Here is an 18,652-nt window from a genome sequence, read left to right on the forward strand (position 1 = left end):
ATACTAGAAAAATTTTTTATGAATTTTCTATAGTAATTGGCGAAACCCAAAAACCTCTGTATTGATTTCAAACCAATAGGCCTAGGCCATTCCTGCACAGCCTGAACCTTAACCGGATCCATCTCAAAACCTTTGCTGGAGATAATGTAGCCCAAAAAACTAATTCTCTGTACAGCGAACTCACATTTCTCCAGCTTAGCAAAAAGCGAATTGTCCATTAATAACTGTAATACCTCACGCACGCTCCGCCAATGAGACTCCAGATCTGGCGAATAAATCAAAATGTCATCCAAATACACAACCACATTTTTACCGATCAAAGGTCTAAGGATGTCATTAATCAGATTCTGAAAAAATGCAGGAGCATTAGTAAGACCAAAAGGCATAACCAGATTCTCAAAATGACCCACAGGAGTGTTAAAAGCAGTCTTCCATTCATCACCCTCCTTCATGCGCAACAGATTGTATGCCCCCTTAAGGTCAATTTTAGAGAACCACTTGGCCCCCAATAACTGGTTAAACAGATCAGGAATCAATGGCAGTGGGTAAGGATTGCGTACCGTAATTTTGTTAATCTCACGAAAATCCAGACAAGGACGTAAACCGCCGTCCTTTTTTTTTTACAAAAAAAAATCCAACCGCCACAGGAGACTTAGAGGGCCTAATGTGACCGGCGGCCAAACTTGTCTGTATGTATTCCTCCAAAGCTTTCCTCTCAGGAATAGTAAGGTTAAATAAACGACTTTTAGGAAGAGTCGCTCCAGGGACAAATTCAATAGAACAATCATAGTCTCTATGGGGAGGCAAAACCTGCGATTCTTTCTCAGAAAAAACTCTCCAAAAATCCTGAATAGGAACAGGCAATTCTCCCCTATCCAAAGCTGCAATACGCCCGTTACAACACTTGTCATAACATTTATGGCTCCAGGATTTAATTTCACTGGTAGACCAATCCAGTACAGGATTGTGAAATTTTAACCAGGGCAAACCCAATATTACTGGAGAAGGCAAGTTATTCAACACTACCAAATCCAATTTCTCATGGTGAACACCATTAATAGTGAGAGGAAATTCACTGACCTTGAGAGTAATATTCTTCAAAGGGGAGCCATCCACAGAAACCACAGCAATGGGGGATGATAAAGGTTCAGGTTTTAAATTGAGTTTTTCCACGAATCCCCCATCAATAACATTCAGTGTAGACCCGCAATCAACAAACACCCGAAATTCCATTAATTTTTCCTGAGCAATCGTGGAAGCAGCTAAAAATATACCCTTGGAATTTAAACAGGCAATACGGGCGTGACTGACCATTTTTTTTTCTTTCTTCATACGAAGCTCACAGCCTTTAATCAAATGACCAGATTTCCCGCAATAGAAACACAAGCCTTCTGAAAAACGACGGTGTTTTTCTTGAGAGCGAGGTGCCACCGATCCAATCTCCATCGGTTCACCACTGTTAGTACACACATTATCATAACCAGAAACTGACATAGCAGAGGATTTGCTCTCATTAACCCTAGCACGCAGTCTTCTGTCCACCCGTATAGCTAATTGCATAGCCTGTTGCAAATCCTCAGGTGTAGGATAAGCAATTAGCAGGTCTTTAACCTTTTCACTGAGCCCAGCAAGAAATAGACTTTTCAGAGCAGAATCGTTCCACCCTGTTTGAGTGGACCAACGACGAAAATGTGTACAATATTTTTCCATATTACCTGATCCTTGTTTTAAACGTCTCAACTCAGTCTCAGCTGATGCCACACGGTCAGGATCATCATATAATAGTCCTAAAGCAGAAAAAAAACTATCCACTGATCTGAAGCATGTATCACTAGGTTGCAAAGAAAAGGCCCACTCCTGAGGCTCTTTGCGCAAAAGTGACATTATGAACCCTACGCGCTGGGATTCATCCCCAGAGGACTTGGGTCTCAAACGAAAATACAATAAGCAAGCATTTTTAAATGAAAAAAATTCTCGATGTTCACCAAAAAATAAATCCGGCAAACATACCTTAGGCTCCAAGAAATATGCTCCAGGACAGTTACTCACGTGCTGACGGAGCTCGGCCACTTCCAGAGAGAGTCCCTGCAGGTGTTTAGCCAAATCCTGAACCGACACCATGATGGAACAAAAAAAAATCTTTCCTTAGAGAATTTGCAGGCTGGACTTACTGTTATGTTCTGCTACCAAAGCTAAGGAAAGAGAGGAGATCTGTCCCTACTATAAGACTCAGCTGAATCCCTACGATGTAACAGGGAACCTGATCCTGCGATCAGACCTGCTAAAGTCCTAATCTAGTCTGTACGGAGACCTATAGATTTGGGGAGGGAATCCCTACAAGTACTAAGGACTGGGAGGAATATGGGACACCTCCTAACAGAAATAGCAGCAGACAGACGAACAAACAAAAATAGATAGAACCTAGAGGTCCGTAGACCAAGCAAACTAACAGAGTTAGATACAGAGCACAGGCTAGCTAGAAAGTAGATATACAATGAAGTCCAGCAAAGCCAGAAGGGCGGAGCAGGATTAAATAGGCCAACAAGGTCATGTGACCAGCAAAGGAAAAAAACCTAACAGCAAGGTTCTAACACAGTGGAGACAACCATTCATGAAATTGGTTCTCCAGAGCTGACCACAACTCCTCAGCTGTGTGACTCACATTTCCCAGACATTTCAATGTAAAAACCGCCTGATGACGTTGAGCCCTACTGCCAGCATAGTAAGGAGGTGTGCAGGATCCCTTCTGCGCAGTTAGAAAGCTTGTGGCATGACCAGACAGGCTTTGGGTGCAGGTGGAAGACCGAGAGGAGGTTGAGGAGGCAGAAGCAGTGGAGGAAAAATGACATAAAGAGGATTGACGCACAACTCGTGGGGACGGCAAGACTTGGACAGCAGCCCCTTGTCCTGCTGTCACCATAGTTACCCAGTGCCCAGTCAGCGACATGTAACGCCCCTGTCCATGCCTACTCGTCCAAGTGTCTGTGGTGAAATGCACCCTGTCACACACAGAGTTTCTCAAAGAAGCGGTGATGTTGTGTGCGACATGCTGGTGGAGCGCAGGCACACCTTTCTTTGAGAAGTAGTGCCGACTGGAACTGGGACACTGCGACGGACATAAGGTCTCGAAAATCCTCTGTGTCCACCAGGCGGAAAGGCAGCATTTCTGTAGCCAAGAGCTTGCAGATGGTGAAATTCAACCTCTTAGCTTTCTCATGGCTAGGAGGAAATGGTCTTTTACTTGTCCACATCTGAGGGACCGAGGGCTGGCTATTGTGCTTAGACGGGGTTGATAAGGGTGTCCCCGGCAAACTGCCGGTCTGTGAGGAAGATGCAGGCGGACATGTTAGGTTGCCTTGATCCAAAGGTGGTGCTATCGATGTCGGACAGCGCTCAAGACCAGCTGGTGTTACCACCTCCAAAGAAAATGATGACCTGCCAATCACGCTGGCTGTTGCGGGTAAAGAGGTGGCAGGTCTGCGCCCCAAAACAGGTGTGACTGCTGTCCCCCCAGTCACAGAGGATGAAGAGGCCGCGGATGCACAAGATATGGCAGACGGTGGTTGGCCCGGCCGGCTAGACCGCATTGTAGCACACTGAGCTTCCCACTGCAACTTATGCTTCATGTCCATGTGCCGGTTCATGCATGAAGTACTCAAACTATGTATTTTTTGGCCTCTACTTAGCTTTTGCTGACAAATGTTACAGATAACACGAGTTGGGTCATCTTTATCGATCTGAAAAAATGCCCAGGCTATGCAAGGCTTAGCACCCATGCGACCTGAAGAGCCACCACGACTTGTGGTGAGAGGCAGAGTTGTGTTTGAGGATGCAGTTGTTGACGTGCTTCCAGTACTACGTCTCTGTCCAGGAAGGCGCAACCTGACCTCGTCGTCACTAGCATCTTCCTCCACCTCCTCTGCTGACCTCATCTCTTGGCTGACTATGGGTTGACAGTAAGTGGGATCTCCGACCTCATCATCATCACCCTGTGTGTTATCACACCCGTCGTCCTCAGAGCCAACCTGTTCCTGCCCTGACAAAAAACTAAAGTTGTCGCTCCAATCAGGTATTTGAGTCTTATCATCGTCTTCCTCATTGTCTCCACCAACAGGAGTTACAGTTTGGGAATGAGGGTCTACATTATGGTCAGAACCTTCTGCGTCTGGTCCTGGATCCGACTCATAAAGATTCTGGGCATCAGTGCAGATCATTTCCTCGTCTGGATTCACAGAAGCGCTGGAGTCGACCTCTGATTCCCAGGCTATAGTATGAGTAAACAGCTCTGCAGACTCAACCATCTGTTCTACCTCATACTCAGACGGGCAGCTGGAGATTTGGGAGCTGTGAGGAAGCAAGTGCGATTTGGGTGACACCTTTGAGGACTGGAGTATTTGTGATGTTGAAGTTGATGTGGAGGAGAGCCCACTTAAAGGAGCACTTGATATCCGTTGAAGCACCTGCTGTTTTTGTGCCTCATCTGGAATTTGTAGCGATTGGCGTGGCCGTAAGAAAGGGATCTTATCACATTGTCCGCTAAAAGAAGTAGACATTTTAGTTTGGCTGGAAGATGGTCTTTCTTCTGCACCTACCCCACGGACACAACCTTTTTTCCCCTTCCCAACACGCCTATTCCCCTTTCCACCAGCAGCAGGCCTTTTTCCACTCATTTTGGTGGTTAACTAATTCACAACTCTGGAGTTGTTTGCACAAAAAAACAATGGATGGTAACCGAGCAGAGCTGAGTGGCCAAACTGTGGTATTAGGCCAAAACTATTGGCTGGGTTAGATGCAGAAAAAAATTATTTTTAATTTGCAACCTGATGGAGGTCAGTATAGATGGACTAATAGACCAAGTCCCACACACTGCTAGAAGCCCAAATATTTTTTCAGAGCTAGATGCAGAAAAAAATTATTTTTAATTTGCAACCTGATGGAGGTCAGTATAGATGGACTAATAGACCAAGTCCCACACACCGCTAGAAGCCCAAATATTTTTTCAGAGCTAGATGCAGAAAAAAATTATATTCAATTTGCAACCTGCTGGAGGTCAGTATAGAAGGACTAATAGAACAAGTCCCACACACTGCTAGAAGCCCAAATATTTTTTCAGAGCTAAATGAAGAAAAAAATTATTTTTAATTTGCAACCTGATGGAGGTCAGTATAGATGGACTAATAGACCAAGTCCCACACACTGCTAGAAGCCCAAATATTTTTTCAGAGCTAGATGCAGAAAAAAATTATATTCAGTTTGCAACCTGATGGAGGTCAGTATAGATGGACTAATAGAATGATGCTATGCCCAAAAGATTTTACTTCACTAGGTGCAGTAAAAAAATTGGTATTCTATACACAGGTGGTATATCTTGCAACACAGATAGGCTACTCCACTGACTAACACACTCTGCAATAGGCCAAAAAGGATTAGCTTTGCTAGATTCAGCCAAATGCTGTGAAAAAAACTTGCACAGCACTGGCACAGACCTGCCTGGCAAAAACTGATAGGAACTGATGTAATCTAGTCCTGAAAAGGACTCCAATTACAATTAGTCTTTACTCCCACAATCTATCTATTTAAGAGCACAGACCTGCCTGATAAAAGTCGTAGGAAATGCTGTAACCTAGTCCTTAAAAGGACTGCAATCACAACTATTCCCTACTCCCAAGCTATCTGTATATTTGTGCGAAAATTGGCTTGAAATTAACAAGGTATAGCGCACACAGCAACAGCGGTGCCGTCTAACACGCAGCTGCAGCAGTGAGAAAATGGTGGCGACGGGGAAAATGGCTTGGTCTTATAGGGCAAGGACATGTGACATACACTGCCAATTACACATGCCCTTGCTTGTGTGAAAAAAAGCACTTCGCTCCGTGTGTGCGCTGCTGATAGGCTGACAGATTGCACCTCCCCACTGCAAATGCGGGAAAGAGAAAAAAAAATGGAGATCTTCATTGTTCCTGCAGAGATCCATCCCCTGCCCCTCCCCCGCCCCGCTGTACACTCAAACTGCGTATTAACATTAATTTTCATCATTACTGAGAAAAAATCCAGTTATGATTTTGGTGCACGAACAGTTATCGAACATAACCTCGAACAGCCGAATTTTTCTCAAATTGTTCGTGTTCGCCGACCGGCTCGAACACCGCCCAAAACAGCTCGAATTTGAGATTGGCGAACAGTTCGAGTAGAACAACGCTCATCTCTATTTATCAGCACCCGGCTCCAATTTTTAAACAGTTATTCCCAATTGAACAAGATCTCATTACCTACAGGATATGCAATACGTGGGTCTGACTGCAGGGACTTCCTCTCCCATCAGTCTCGGCTATGGGGATCTGGAATTGTGATTTCTTTTGCGGTGTTTAGCATATATGGGGATTTCAGCAAGACCTCCGTACATCTGAGAATATCCGGATCCTACAGCGCAGTAGTGCAGAAATGTCACAGATGCTTCTGCTATGTATTTATAGTCTACAATCCCAATGTAATAATTGGCTTATACAGAAATAAATGTGTTCTGTACACAGCAAAATTAAACACAACACATCCCGTTAAATCACCTTCTTACCCTCCTAATCCTTTCATGTGTGTTCAGTTTCCAAGGTAATCTGTGTTAATTGTTAAAATTATCATCTGTTACCAGATAGATCACCAAAAAGACCTCAATGTACTAGATCACCCATAGGATCGGCATTATACAAAGATGCTCTAAACTCCCTGGTTCTCCTAGTGGGGGTTCTTCCCAATTGTAGAGAGAACTAGTCAAAGAAATTAGATGAGGTATAGCCTTTATACTGGACACCAGTCACCAGCTAACTCGTTTACAGCTGGTATTGTTACAAAGTACCCTTCTACTGTCCTAGACCACCAGTGCACTTATTAATTATCACTTCCCAAGACCACCAGGGTTATCCCCTTTTATCAGCCCCTTCCACTACACTAAGCCACCAGTGCCCTTACCAATTATCACTTCCTAAGACCACCTGATTTATTTCCCTTTAATTAGCCCCTTTACAGGCCTAGATTAGCATCCAATACAGAGCCAGAGACTGATCATTGCTGCTAATGTACATGTAACAACAGAAAGTTAAAGTCTAAAAATAATCCAAATTGGATAATTTTTAAAATTTTAATACAGATTATAATATGGATAAAAAAGTATTGACAAAATATTTAAAATACATTTAAAAACACAAGAACCGGATTTTATCAATAAGTCATTTTCTGATGACACGTTCTTTTCAAAAGGTGATCATCTCAAACTTTTATGGTATAGGATACACCCCTAAAACTCACACCTATACAAGAACATGAGTCCTCCGACTCAAAGCCATTGTTAGTGAAGAGGGGGCCATCAGAGATTTGTGCTGACATGATTCAGTCTGGTCCTCGGTGGCAGCGGGTCTTCACTTCTATGCTCGTCATCATGGGCATCTCTGGATAGAGATGAGCGTTGTTCTACTCGAACTGTTCGCCAATCTCAAATTCGAGCTGTTTTGGGCGGTGTTCGAGCCGGTCGGCGAACACGAACAATTTGAGAAAAATTCGGCTGTTCGAGGTTATGTTCGATAACTGTTCGTGCACCAAAATCATTACTGGATTTTTTCTCAGTAATGATGAAAATTAATGTTAATACGCAGTTTGAGTGTACAGCGGGGCGGGGGAGGGGTAGGGGATGGATCTCTGAAGAAACAATGAAGATCTCCATTTTTTTTTCTCTTTCCCGCATTTGCAGTGGGGAGGTGCAATCTGTCAGCCTATCAGCAGCCCACACACGGAGCGAAGTGCTTTTTTTCACACAAGCAAGGGCATGTGTGATTGGCAGTGTATGTCACATGTCCTTGCCCTATAAGACCAAGCCATTTTCCCCGTCGCCACCATTTTCTCACTGCTGCAGCTGCGTGTTAGACGGCACCGCTGTTGCTGTGTGTGCTATACCTTGTTAATTTCAAGCCAATTTTCGCACAAATATACAGATAGCTTGGGAGTAGGGAATAGTTGTGATTGCAGTCCTTTTAAGGACTAGGTTACAGCATTTCCTACGACTTTTATCAGGCAGGTCTGTGCTCTTAAATAGATAGATTGTGGGAGTAAAGACTAATTGTAATTGGAGTCCTTTTCAGGACTAGGTTACATCAGTTCCTATCAGTTTTTGCCAGGCAGGTCTGTGCCAGTGCTGTGCAAGTTTTTTTCACAGCATTTGGCTGAATCTAGCAAAGCTAATCCTTTTTGGCCTATTGCAGAGTGTGTTAGTCAGTGGAGTAGCCTATCTGTGTTGCAAGATATACCACCTGTGTATAGAATACCAATTTTTTTACTGCACCTAGTGAAGTAAAATCTTTTGGGCATAGCATCATTCTATTAGTCCATCTATACTGACCTCCATCAGGTTGCAAACTGAATATAATTTTTTTCTGCATCTAGCTCTGAAAAAATATTTGGGCTTCTAGCGGTGTGTGGGACTTGGTCTATTAGTCCATCTATACTGACCTCCATCAGGTTGCAAATTAAAAATAATTTTTTTCTGCATCTAGCTCTGAAAAAATATTTGGGCTTCTAGCAGTGTGTGGGACTTGGTCTATTAGTCCATCTATACTGACCTCCATCAGGTTGCAAATTAAAAATAATTTTTTTCTGCATCTAGCTCTGAAAAAATATTTGGGCTTCTAGCGGTGTGTGGGACTTGGTCTATTAGTCCATCTATACTGACCTCCATCAGGTTGCAAATTAAAAATAATTTTTTTCTGCATCTAGCTCTGAAAAAATATTTGGGCTTCTAGCAGTGTGTGGGACTTGGTCTATTAGTCCATCTATACTGACCTCCATCAGGTTGCAAATTAAAAATAATTTTTTTCTTCATTTATCTCTGAAAAAATATTTGGGCTTCTAGCAGCGTGTGGGACTTGTTCTATTAGTCCATCTATACTGACCTCCATCAGGTTGCAAATTAAAAATAATTTTTTTCTGCATCTAGCTCTGAAAAAATATTTGGGCTTCTAGCAGTGTGTGGGACTTGGTCTATTAGTCCATCTATACTGACCTCCATCAGGTTGCAAATTAAAAATAATTTTTTTCTGCATCTATCTCTGAAAAAATATTTGGGCTTCTAGCAGTGTGTGGGACTTGGTCTATTAGTCCATCTATACTGACCTCCATCAGGTTGCAAATTAAAAATAATTTTTTTCTGCATCTAGCTCTGAAAAAATATTTGGGCTTCTAGCAGTGTGTGGGACTTGGTCTATTAGTCCATCTATACTGACCTCCATCAGGTTGCAAATTGAATAAAAAAAATTTCTGCATCTAGCTCTGAAAAAATATTTGGGCTTCTAGCGGTGTGTGGGACTTGGTCTATTAGTCCATCTATACTGACCTCCATCAGGTTGCAAATTAAAAATAATTTTTTTCTGCATCTAACCCAGCCAATAGTTTTGGCCTAATACCACAGTTTGGCCACTCAGCTCTGCTCGGTTACCATCCATTGTTTTTTTGTGCAAACAACTCCAGAGTTGTGAATTAGTTAACCACCAAAATGAGTGGAAAAAGGCCTGCTGCTGGTGGAAAGGGGAATAGGCGTGTTGGGAAGGGGAAAAAAGGTTGTGTCCATGGGGTAGGTGCAGAAGAAAGACCATCTTCCAGCCAAACTAAAATGTCTACTTCTTTTAGCGGACAATGTGATAAGATCCCTTTCTTACGGCCACGCCAATCGCTACAAATTCCAGATGAGGCACAAAAACAGCAGGTGCTTCAACGGATATCAAGTGCTCCTTTAAGTGGGCTCTCCTCCACATCAACTTCAACATCACAAATACTCCAGTCCTCAAAGGTGTCACCCAAATCGCACTTGCTTCCTCACAGCTCCCAAATCTCCAGCTGCCCGTCTGAGTATGAGGTAGAACAGATGGTTGAGTCTGCAGAGCTGTTTACTCATACTATAGCCTGGGAATCAGAGGTCGACTCCAGCGCTTCTGTGAATCCAGACGAGGAAATGATCTGCACTGATGCCCAGAATCTTTATGAGTCGGATCCAGGACCAGACGCAGAAGGTTCTGACCATAATGTAGACCCTCATTCCCAAACTGTAACTCCTGTTGGTGGAGACAATGAGGAAGACAATGATAAGACTCAAATACCTGATTGGAGCGACAACTTTAGTTTTTTGTCAGGGCAGGAACAGGTTGGCTCTGAGGACGACGGGTGTGATAACGCACAGGGTGATGATGATGAGGTCGGAGATCCCACTTACTGTCAACCCATAGTCAGCCAAGAGATGAGGTCAGCAGAGGAGGTGGAGGAAGATGCTAGTGACGACGAGGTCAGGTTGCGCCTTCCTGGACAGAGACGTAGTACTGGAAGCACGTCAACAACTGCATCCTCAAACACAACTCTGCCTCTCACCACAAGTCGTGGTGGCTCTTCAGGTCGCATGGGTGCTAAGCCTTGCATAGCCTGGGCATTTTTTCAGATCGATAAAGATGACCCAACTCGTGTTATCTGTAACATTTGTCAGCAAAAGCTAAGTAGAGGCCAAAAAATACATAGTTTGAGTACTTCATGCATGAACCGGCACATGGACATGAAGCATAAGTTGCAGTGGGAAGCTCAGTGTGCTACAATGCGGTCTAGCCGGCCGGGCCAACCACCGTCTGCCATATCTTGTGCATTCGTGGCCTCTTCATCCTCTGTGACTGGGGGGACAGCAGTCACACCTGTTTTGGGGCGCAGACCTGCCACCTCTTTACCCGCAACAGCCAGCGTGATTGGCAGGTCATCATTTTCTTTGGAGGTGGTAACACCAGCTGGTCTTGAGCGCTGTCCGACATCGATAGCACCACCTTTGGATCAAGGCAACCTAACATGTCCGCCTGCATCTTCCTCACAGACCGGCAGTTTGCCGGGGACACCCTTAACAACCCCGTCTAAGCACAATAGCCAGCCCTCGGTCCCTCAGATGTGGACAAGTAAAAGACCATTTCCTCCTAGCCATGAGAAAGCTAAGAGGTTGAATTTCACCATCTGCAAGCTCTTGGCTACAGAAATGCTGCCTTTCCGCCTGGTGGACACAGAGGATTTTCGAGACCTTATGTCCGTCGCAGTGCCCCAGTACCAGATGCCCAGTCGGCACTACTTCTCAAAGAAAGGTGTGCCTGCGCTCCACCAGCATGTCGCACACAACATCACCGCTTCTTTGAGAAACTCTGTGTGTGACAGGGTGCATTTCACCACAGACACTTGGACGAGTAGGCATGGACAGGGGCGTTACATGTCGCTGACTGGGCACTGGGTAACTATGGTGACAGCAGGACAAGGGGCTGCTGTCCAAGTCTTGCCGTCCCCACGAGTTGTGCGTCAATCCTCTTTATGTCAAAGTTCCTCCACTGCTTCTGCCTCCTCAACCTCCTCTCGGTCTTCCACCTGCACCCAAAGCCTGTCTGGTCATGCCACAAGCTTTCTAACTGCGCAGAAGGGATCCTGCACACCTCCTTACTATGCTGGCAGTAGGGCTCAACGTCATCAGGCGGTTTTTACATTGAAATGTCTGGGAAATGTGAGTCACACAGCTGAGGAGTTGTGGTCAGCTCTGGAGAACCAATTTCATGAATGGTTGTCTCCACTGGACCTGAAACCAGGGAAGGCCGTGTGCGACAATGCTGCAAACCTGGGTGCGGCCCTTCGCCGGGGCAATGTCACACACGTGCCTTGTATGGCTCACGTGTTGAACCTGGTTGTCCAGCAATTTTTAGCCCACTATCCCAGACTAGATGGCCTTCTGCAGAGGGCACGGTCGCTGTGTGCTCACTTCCGCCGTTCGCATCCCGCAGCTCAGCGACTTACATCTCTACAGAAGTCGTTGGGCCTGCCACTTCACCGGCTAAAATGCGATGTGCCTACCCGGTGGAATTCAACTCTGCACATGTTGCAGCGACTGTGGCAGCACCGACAAGCCCTGGTGCAATACGTTCTGACGTATAGCCTGGGCCAACGAGATTCAGAGGTGGGGCAAATCACGCTGGAGGAGTGGTCTCAGATCAGGGACCTATGCACCCTTCTGCACAGTTTTGAAATGGCGACGAAGATGTTTAGTGCTGACGATGCCATTATCAGCATGACTATTCCGGTGATTTACATGCTGGAGCACATGTTAAACAGAATTCGGAGTCAGGTGGTGGCACAAGAGGCGGTGGAGGAAGTAGAGGAGGAGGAGTTGTATGCGGAAGGGCTAACATCTGCAAGGTCCAGACGGTCGGCAGCACCAAGGCGGCAGGCATGTGAGGGTGGGGGAGATGATTTTACCAGGGCGCATGGTAGCAGCCAAACTAGTGAGGAAGGTGCAGGAGCCCAGGAAGAAGTGGAGGACGAACTGATGGAAGACTCATCAGATGAGGGAGACCTTGATCACATTTCTGTTGTGCGAGGTTGGGGGGAGAGGACAGAGGAAGGAAGCATGATTGTTACCTCGCCACCAACACAACAGGGACTTGGTGCTCCTGGATGCGCAACACACATGAGTGCCTTCTTGCTGCACTACCTGCAACATGACCCTCGAATTGTGAGAATTAGAAATAATCCTGACTACTGGGTTGCCACACTGTTAGATCCCCGGTACAAAAGTAAATTTGCAGAAATTATTCCTGCCATAGAAAGGGATGCACGCATGCAGGAGTATCAGCAGAGACTGTTGCAGAATCTTACATGTGCTTTTCCACAAAATACCAGTGGTGCACGTAGTGAATCTCACAGTTCCAACTTGCCAACCGTGGGACCGTCAAGTGTTCAGCACTCAAACCGTAACAGAACCACAGTATCTGCTGGTAACATCAATTTTGCGGAATCATTTCACCACTTTTTTAGCCCATCCTTTGCAAGGCCACAGGAGACAAGAAGTCTGACACATAGTCAACGCCTAGAGACGATGGTACAGGAGTATCTCCAAGTAAACATTGAAGCCACGACTGTGTCACTGGACCCTTGCTCTTTTTGGGCTTCCAATCTGGATAAATGGCCGGAGCTAGCCACTTACGCCTTGGAGATCTTGTCATGCCCCGCAGCCAGCGTTCTGTCTGAACGTGTGTTCAGCGCTGCTGGTGGTGTGCTGACAGATAAGCGCACGCGGCTCTCCACTGATAATGTAGACAGACTCACGTTCATAAAGATGAACAAATCATGGATCCGAAACGACTTTTCTACCCCTGTGTCATCCTGGGGAGAGTAAAAGCTTGATGATTGGTTAAAATCACCCTACCAACCGTTTTAAGCTTTCAAATTACTAATCATGTTTATCTGTATCTTGACTGGAAAATAATTTGGGCTTTGTAGCAGTGTGCAGCACTGATCCTATTAGGCCATCTATAATAAGCTTCACCAGATTTAAAATTAAAAATAATTTTTAGCTGCATCTAGCCCGGAAAATAATTTTGGGGCTCCGAGATGCGCAAGACACATAAGTGCCTTCTTGCTGCACTACCTGCAGCATGACCCTCATATTGTCAGAATTCGAAGTAATCATGACTACTGGGTTGCCACACTCTTAGATCCCCCAAACTTTTCGATCAACCTTTTCATTTTAATAAAGACCAAAAAAATGGTCATTTTTGAAATTATAAGCATTAGCAGGTTGTTAGAAACTGAAATCAAACAGTTTTCAACTCAAAACTTTATTCTAGGTGATGTTACATTTTCACATAGGACCCCTTGTTCGAAAGGAGCTTCTGAACTCTCTCGTCCATTGAATTTGTCAGGTTTTGGATGGTTTCTGCTTCAATTGTTTTGCATGAGGACAGAATACCCTCCCAGAGCTGATGCTTAGATGTGAACTGCCTCCCGCCATCATAGACACTCCTTTTAATGATGCTCCAAAGGTTCTGAATGGGGTAGAGGTCAGGGGAGCATGGGGGTCACACCATAAGTTTGTCCCCTTTTATGCCCATATCAGCCAGAGATGCAGATGTTTTATGTGCAGCATGAGATGGTGCATTATCATGCAAAAAAATGATCTTGCTGTGAAATACACGGTTCTTCTTCTTGAACCATGGCAGGAAGTGCTGTTTGAGAAAATCCACATACATTATGGAGTTCATCTTTAGCGCCTTCAGGGATCCTAAAGGGGCCGACAATCTCTCTCCCCATGATTCCAGCCCAAAACATTACTCCACCTCCTCCTTGTTGGCGCTGTAGCCGTGTTTGCGTGGGGTGTCCATCAACCAGCCATCCTCCACTCCATTCATCTGGACCATCGAGCGCTGCACGGCACTCATCCGTGAACAAAACAGTTTTGAAATCAGTCTTCATGTAATGTTTGGCCCACTGGAGCCGTTTCTGCTTGTGTGAAGTGGATAGAGGAGGTCGACAGGATGGCGTATGCACAGCTGCAAACCTCTGAAGGACCCTGCATCTTGTTGTTCGGGGGACGTTGGAGGCACAAGCAGCTTCAAAAACTTGTCTGCTGCTATGACAAGGCTTTTTTGCCACTGCTCTTTCAACCTGACGTAATTGCCTGTAGGAAAGAGTCCTCAATTTGCCCTTATCAGCACGCACACGTGTGTACTGTGAATCAGCTACATACTTCTTGATTGCCAAGACACTTCATCCTGATCATCGCACAATGTTGATTGTAGTCATGCCTTGACCTAAACACTCCACAATTTGTTGCTTCTCAGCAGCCGACACATCCTTTTTCTTTCCCATTTTGGCAGAAAATGTAGGCTGCTTAATAATGTGAGAGAGCCTTCTTAAGTAGTCTTGCCTTTCATTGGACACACCTGCCAAACTAATTAGCACAGGTGTCTGCAATTGCTTACAGTGATATAAAGAGCCCTGACACACATCACCATCAATGAGTTTAACTGACAAACAAATTCTTCCCTTATCACTCCTAAACACTTTTTGCATAATAATTTGGAACGCGGTGTACATGTGCTTTTCCACAAAACACCAGTGGTTCACGTAGTGAATCTTACAGTTCTAACTTGCCAACCGTGGTCTGTATGGAATTGTTCAATAAAGGGCCCAAAATTAAGATAACATAGATGGGAGAGGTCTCTATGAATAGGAATTCCTAAGTATTTGATACCCTGTGAGGGCCAGGCAAAGGGAAAGTTGGACTGGATGGAATCCTATATGGATTTAGGGAGGGAGACATCGAGGGCCTCAGACTTCGCTGCATTGATTTTAAAATTTTACCATGTAACAAAGTGATCTATTTCAGCCATAACAGCAGGGATGGATATATGTGATTGAGTGATATATACTAGGACATCATCAGCAAATAGAGAGCACTTGTACTCGGTGCCTCCCACCTCAATCCACCTAATATTGGGGTTATGGCGAATTGATGAGAGCAGGTGCTCCGTCACTAGGATGTATAAGAGAGGGGACAGAGGACATCCCTGCCTTGTCCCATTGATGATTGTGAAAGGTGATGAAAATGTTCTGACGCACCCCCTGGGCCTTGGGACACCCGGAGCCGGACCCTTTTTGGTGGATGCTGGTGGTTGTAGTCTTCGTGGCGGCGATCCGGTTCCGTGGCTCAGGGCGGTCAAACCAGTGGCGGAACTATTTATGTGGTTTTGATGTTTAAATGTCCGACTACGCCACCCGTGGATTGCGGTCAGAGTGAACCGCCGCTACAGGGCAGACCGCTAAGGCTGGTGTTGTGGGTGCAGCAGAGCGTAGCATAACTCCCCACGGGAGGAGTATAGCCTCAGGGCAGTGTATGCGGAGGATGGGGGTGATGGTGCAGGGCAGCAGCAGTAACGACACGGAGTCAGTGATGCAGTTCAGGGCCTTTACTCACAGTTCTTATTATCCAGACCACGTCTGCAGGTAACGGCTGCCCACGTCGTACTGTGCTCACCAGGTGAGGGGCTCAGACAACTCCCAGATAACTTTGGAGCGCTTCACAGGACCCCCTTTGTGTGTCCTTTGTCTGGCCTTTCTTACCAACACTTCTGTCCGGCTGCCTCGGGCCTCCTCTTGGTAAACTTGGCGCCAGTTTCCCTGACCCTATGTGGTGCCTTCCTAGCGGGTGGAGCAAGGGGCTGCGCCACATAAAATGTCAGAGCCTCCGGTTTCTAGCTGAGGGTCGTTTCCTGCCTCCACTAGTTCGGGGACCGGTCTCCCCCTTTGGCCTGACCCCTCCACGCAGGTGGATTCGGGCGTGCGGTGGCGACTCGCCCGTCCGCACCCCTGGGATCCCTTCATTCCTCGTTCCTGGAGCCTTCTCCGCTCCTCTTCCTTCCTTCTCCCTCTTGCAGGCCTGGGCCTCTGTTACTAGGCCCGCCTCCGGAGCAGAGCTCATGCAGAGCCCCTGCTCCCTGCCACTTCTGCTCAGACTTCTCTGCACTGAACTAAGATGGTGCCCACCTTTTATACTCCCTTCTCAATGCACCCAGGAACTGCTTCCTCCCTGCTCCTGCACTGCAGGGTTCCCCTTCCTCAGTGTTCCCTCCCCCCACTCCAGCCAGGGACAGGGACTGTCGTGCCCATCTCAGGGGCATATTGGTCGCCCTGCCCCACGGCAATGTGGTGTAATGCATGCAGGTGTCGGGTCCTGATCCACACTCCATCCTTATCTGAGAGTGAGATATCACACCTCTGGGTGAGGTGCAATACGTCTGTAGCAACCGAGCCCTCGGTGCTACAGTTCCATTTATCTTCAGCCTAGGTGACGTATTGTGATACAGGGCCGTGATTTTGGCTATAAAAGGGTCCCCTAGACCCCTACCCCAAGCTTTTTAAGAGAATCATATATGGCGTGCCAGGAGACTCTATGGAATGCTTTCTCAGCATCCAACGAGAGTATCTACTTACAAATTTTTAACTGCATCTAGCCCAGGAAATACTTTGTGCCTAGTAGCAGTGTCTGCTAGTCAGCGGATTATCCCGGCTGTTAAGCAAGCTACACCACCTGTAGTTTGGACACTTAATTTTTTCAAAGGAAATGCTTCGGGACCATGGGATACTTAGTGAAGAGCATCAGGAGGCACCCCAAGGCATAGGGGCTGGGACTGGCACTAGGATGCCTTGCGGTGGACAGCCGAGCTCGATCCTTATAAAAGCTTTTTAACTGCAGCAGCTTTAGTGGACGCTACTGGAGCTGGAATTACGCGGCTGCTGGCATGAGACTTGCCCTCCAATAGATCCTTGTAAATGGATTTAAAGTGTATTCATTCAAATTAGAGGGACAATTTAAATTAAAAAGCTTAGAGCTGCCTCCACCACAGGGGGGCTCTCTCGACCCACCAGCGGACAGGCACCAGTATTGGGAGAGGGGGGCTGGCCGTCAGGGTTCACCGCGGCTCTGGCACAAACCCGGCGACACGGAGGTGGCACGGGCAGGAGCGGACTGGCCGTCTCGGCTTCTCACTTTTTGGATTTTAGAAGGGCATGACATGCCTATATCTGTGTCTCCCCCTCCTTTTACTCCTCCACCTCTTTTCTTTTCGCATGACTATATGTACTTGTCACTTTTCCATGTGTTAGTTGTGTCTTCTGAGCAGTTTGTCAGCTTTTGGACACCTTTGAAGGTGGTTTCTATGTGTTTTTGTTTGCCTGCCATTGGTTTTAACGGTGTTCGAAGGTGTTCGACGAACAGTTCGACGAACTGTTCGGCGAACACACGGGTGTTCGACGAACCGAACTCGAACACTACGGGGGTGGCTCAACACTATCTCTGGAGCTCACTATACCCTGTGATATCATGATATCATGAGAGGCCAAGTCACTAGAGTTCAAAAAATAACAGAGCTCAGCTATTTTTGAAACTTTCATAAAAGTGAAGGGATTAAGTTTCGCATGCTTGGGTTCTTCACTATTTGTGGCCTGGGACCTCCATTCAAAATTAGTGAGATGGAACCTACATCCTTCAGATATTTGTGGCATACCCAATGTCGAACTGGGTTGCCAAAGGCCCACCACTAACATTGATTCTTTTGGCCCACTGTTCAGCTGCATGCAAAAATAACCTGACACTAGGACACATATTTACTTTTGCTTCTATATAATATTAGGCTAGCTTATTTAATTAATGATTAGATTATAACTTTTTCAGCAAATTTTGAATCAAGTGTAATAGCACTACTCATTAGTACTCCTTCACAGGGGCAGCCTACCAGAGGATTCTCCTGTTCTGCTGTGGGCCAGTCCAAGCCTATGTCTGAAATGAGAGGGGTTATTCTCATTTTCTAACATGACATGGCATATTTGCTAAATACTAGTAAAAACAAACTACTTTGAAATTTGATTATTAAAATTTTGTCATGTTGACGAATGATTTTTTTTCTGTTTACTGCCTATTGTAAAAGGAAACCGGTCATCGCTGCTGTCTAACAGAAGTGGCCGAACATGTGCAGAGTTTTCAAGCTTTTTCTTATAGAGCTTGTAAGTGCTGCTCTGAAGCTGGCTGTATCACTGGAACGCATTTCTAGTTCCTAATCCTGGCTAGTTTCAGCCCCACTGCACTTCTCCCATGCTGCAGAGGGAGCGCACGCGTCAGGTCAGCTGTGCAACAATGCTGCTGTCCTGAACTGTCAATCATTCAGGAGCACTCACTCCCCAGCAATCAGGAAGTCGGGAGGCTGGGGAGTGGTGCGCTTCTGCAGGCAGACGATTGGATTAATCCATTAAGTGGAGATAAGTAGCAAATTTAGAGTCC

At 45.9% G+C, this 18,652-nt stretch overlaps 1 protein-coding gene across 1 annotated transcript in view; it reads right to left on the reverse strand.

The window, feature by feature from the left end:
- Positions 1 to 18,652, reverse strand: part of PRTFDC1 (phosphoribosyl transferase domain containing 1) — a 77,974-nt gene that overhangs the window by 11,536 nt on the left and 47,786 nt on the right. The window lies entirely within an intron of this gene.

The sequence above is a fragment of the Phyllobates terribilis genome, unplaced genomic scaffold, assembly GCF_046119375.1.
Source record: "Phyllobates terribilis strain yellow unplaced genomic scaffold, ASM4611937v1 Scaffold_4__5_contigs__length_816908805, whole genome shotgun sequence".
Lineage (NCBI taxonomy): Eukaryota > Metazoa > Chordata > Amphibia > Anura > Dendrobatidae > Phyllobates > Phyllobates terribilis.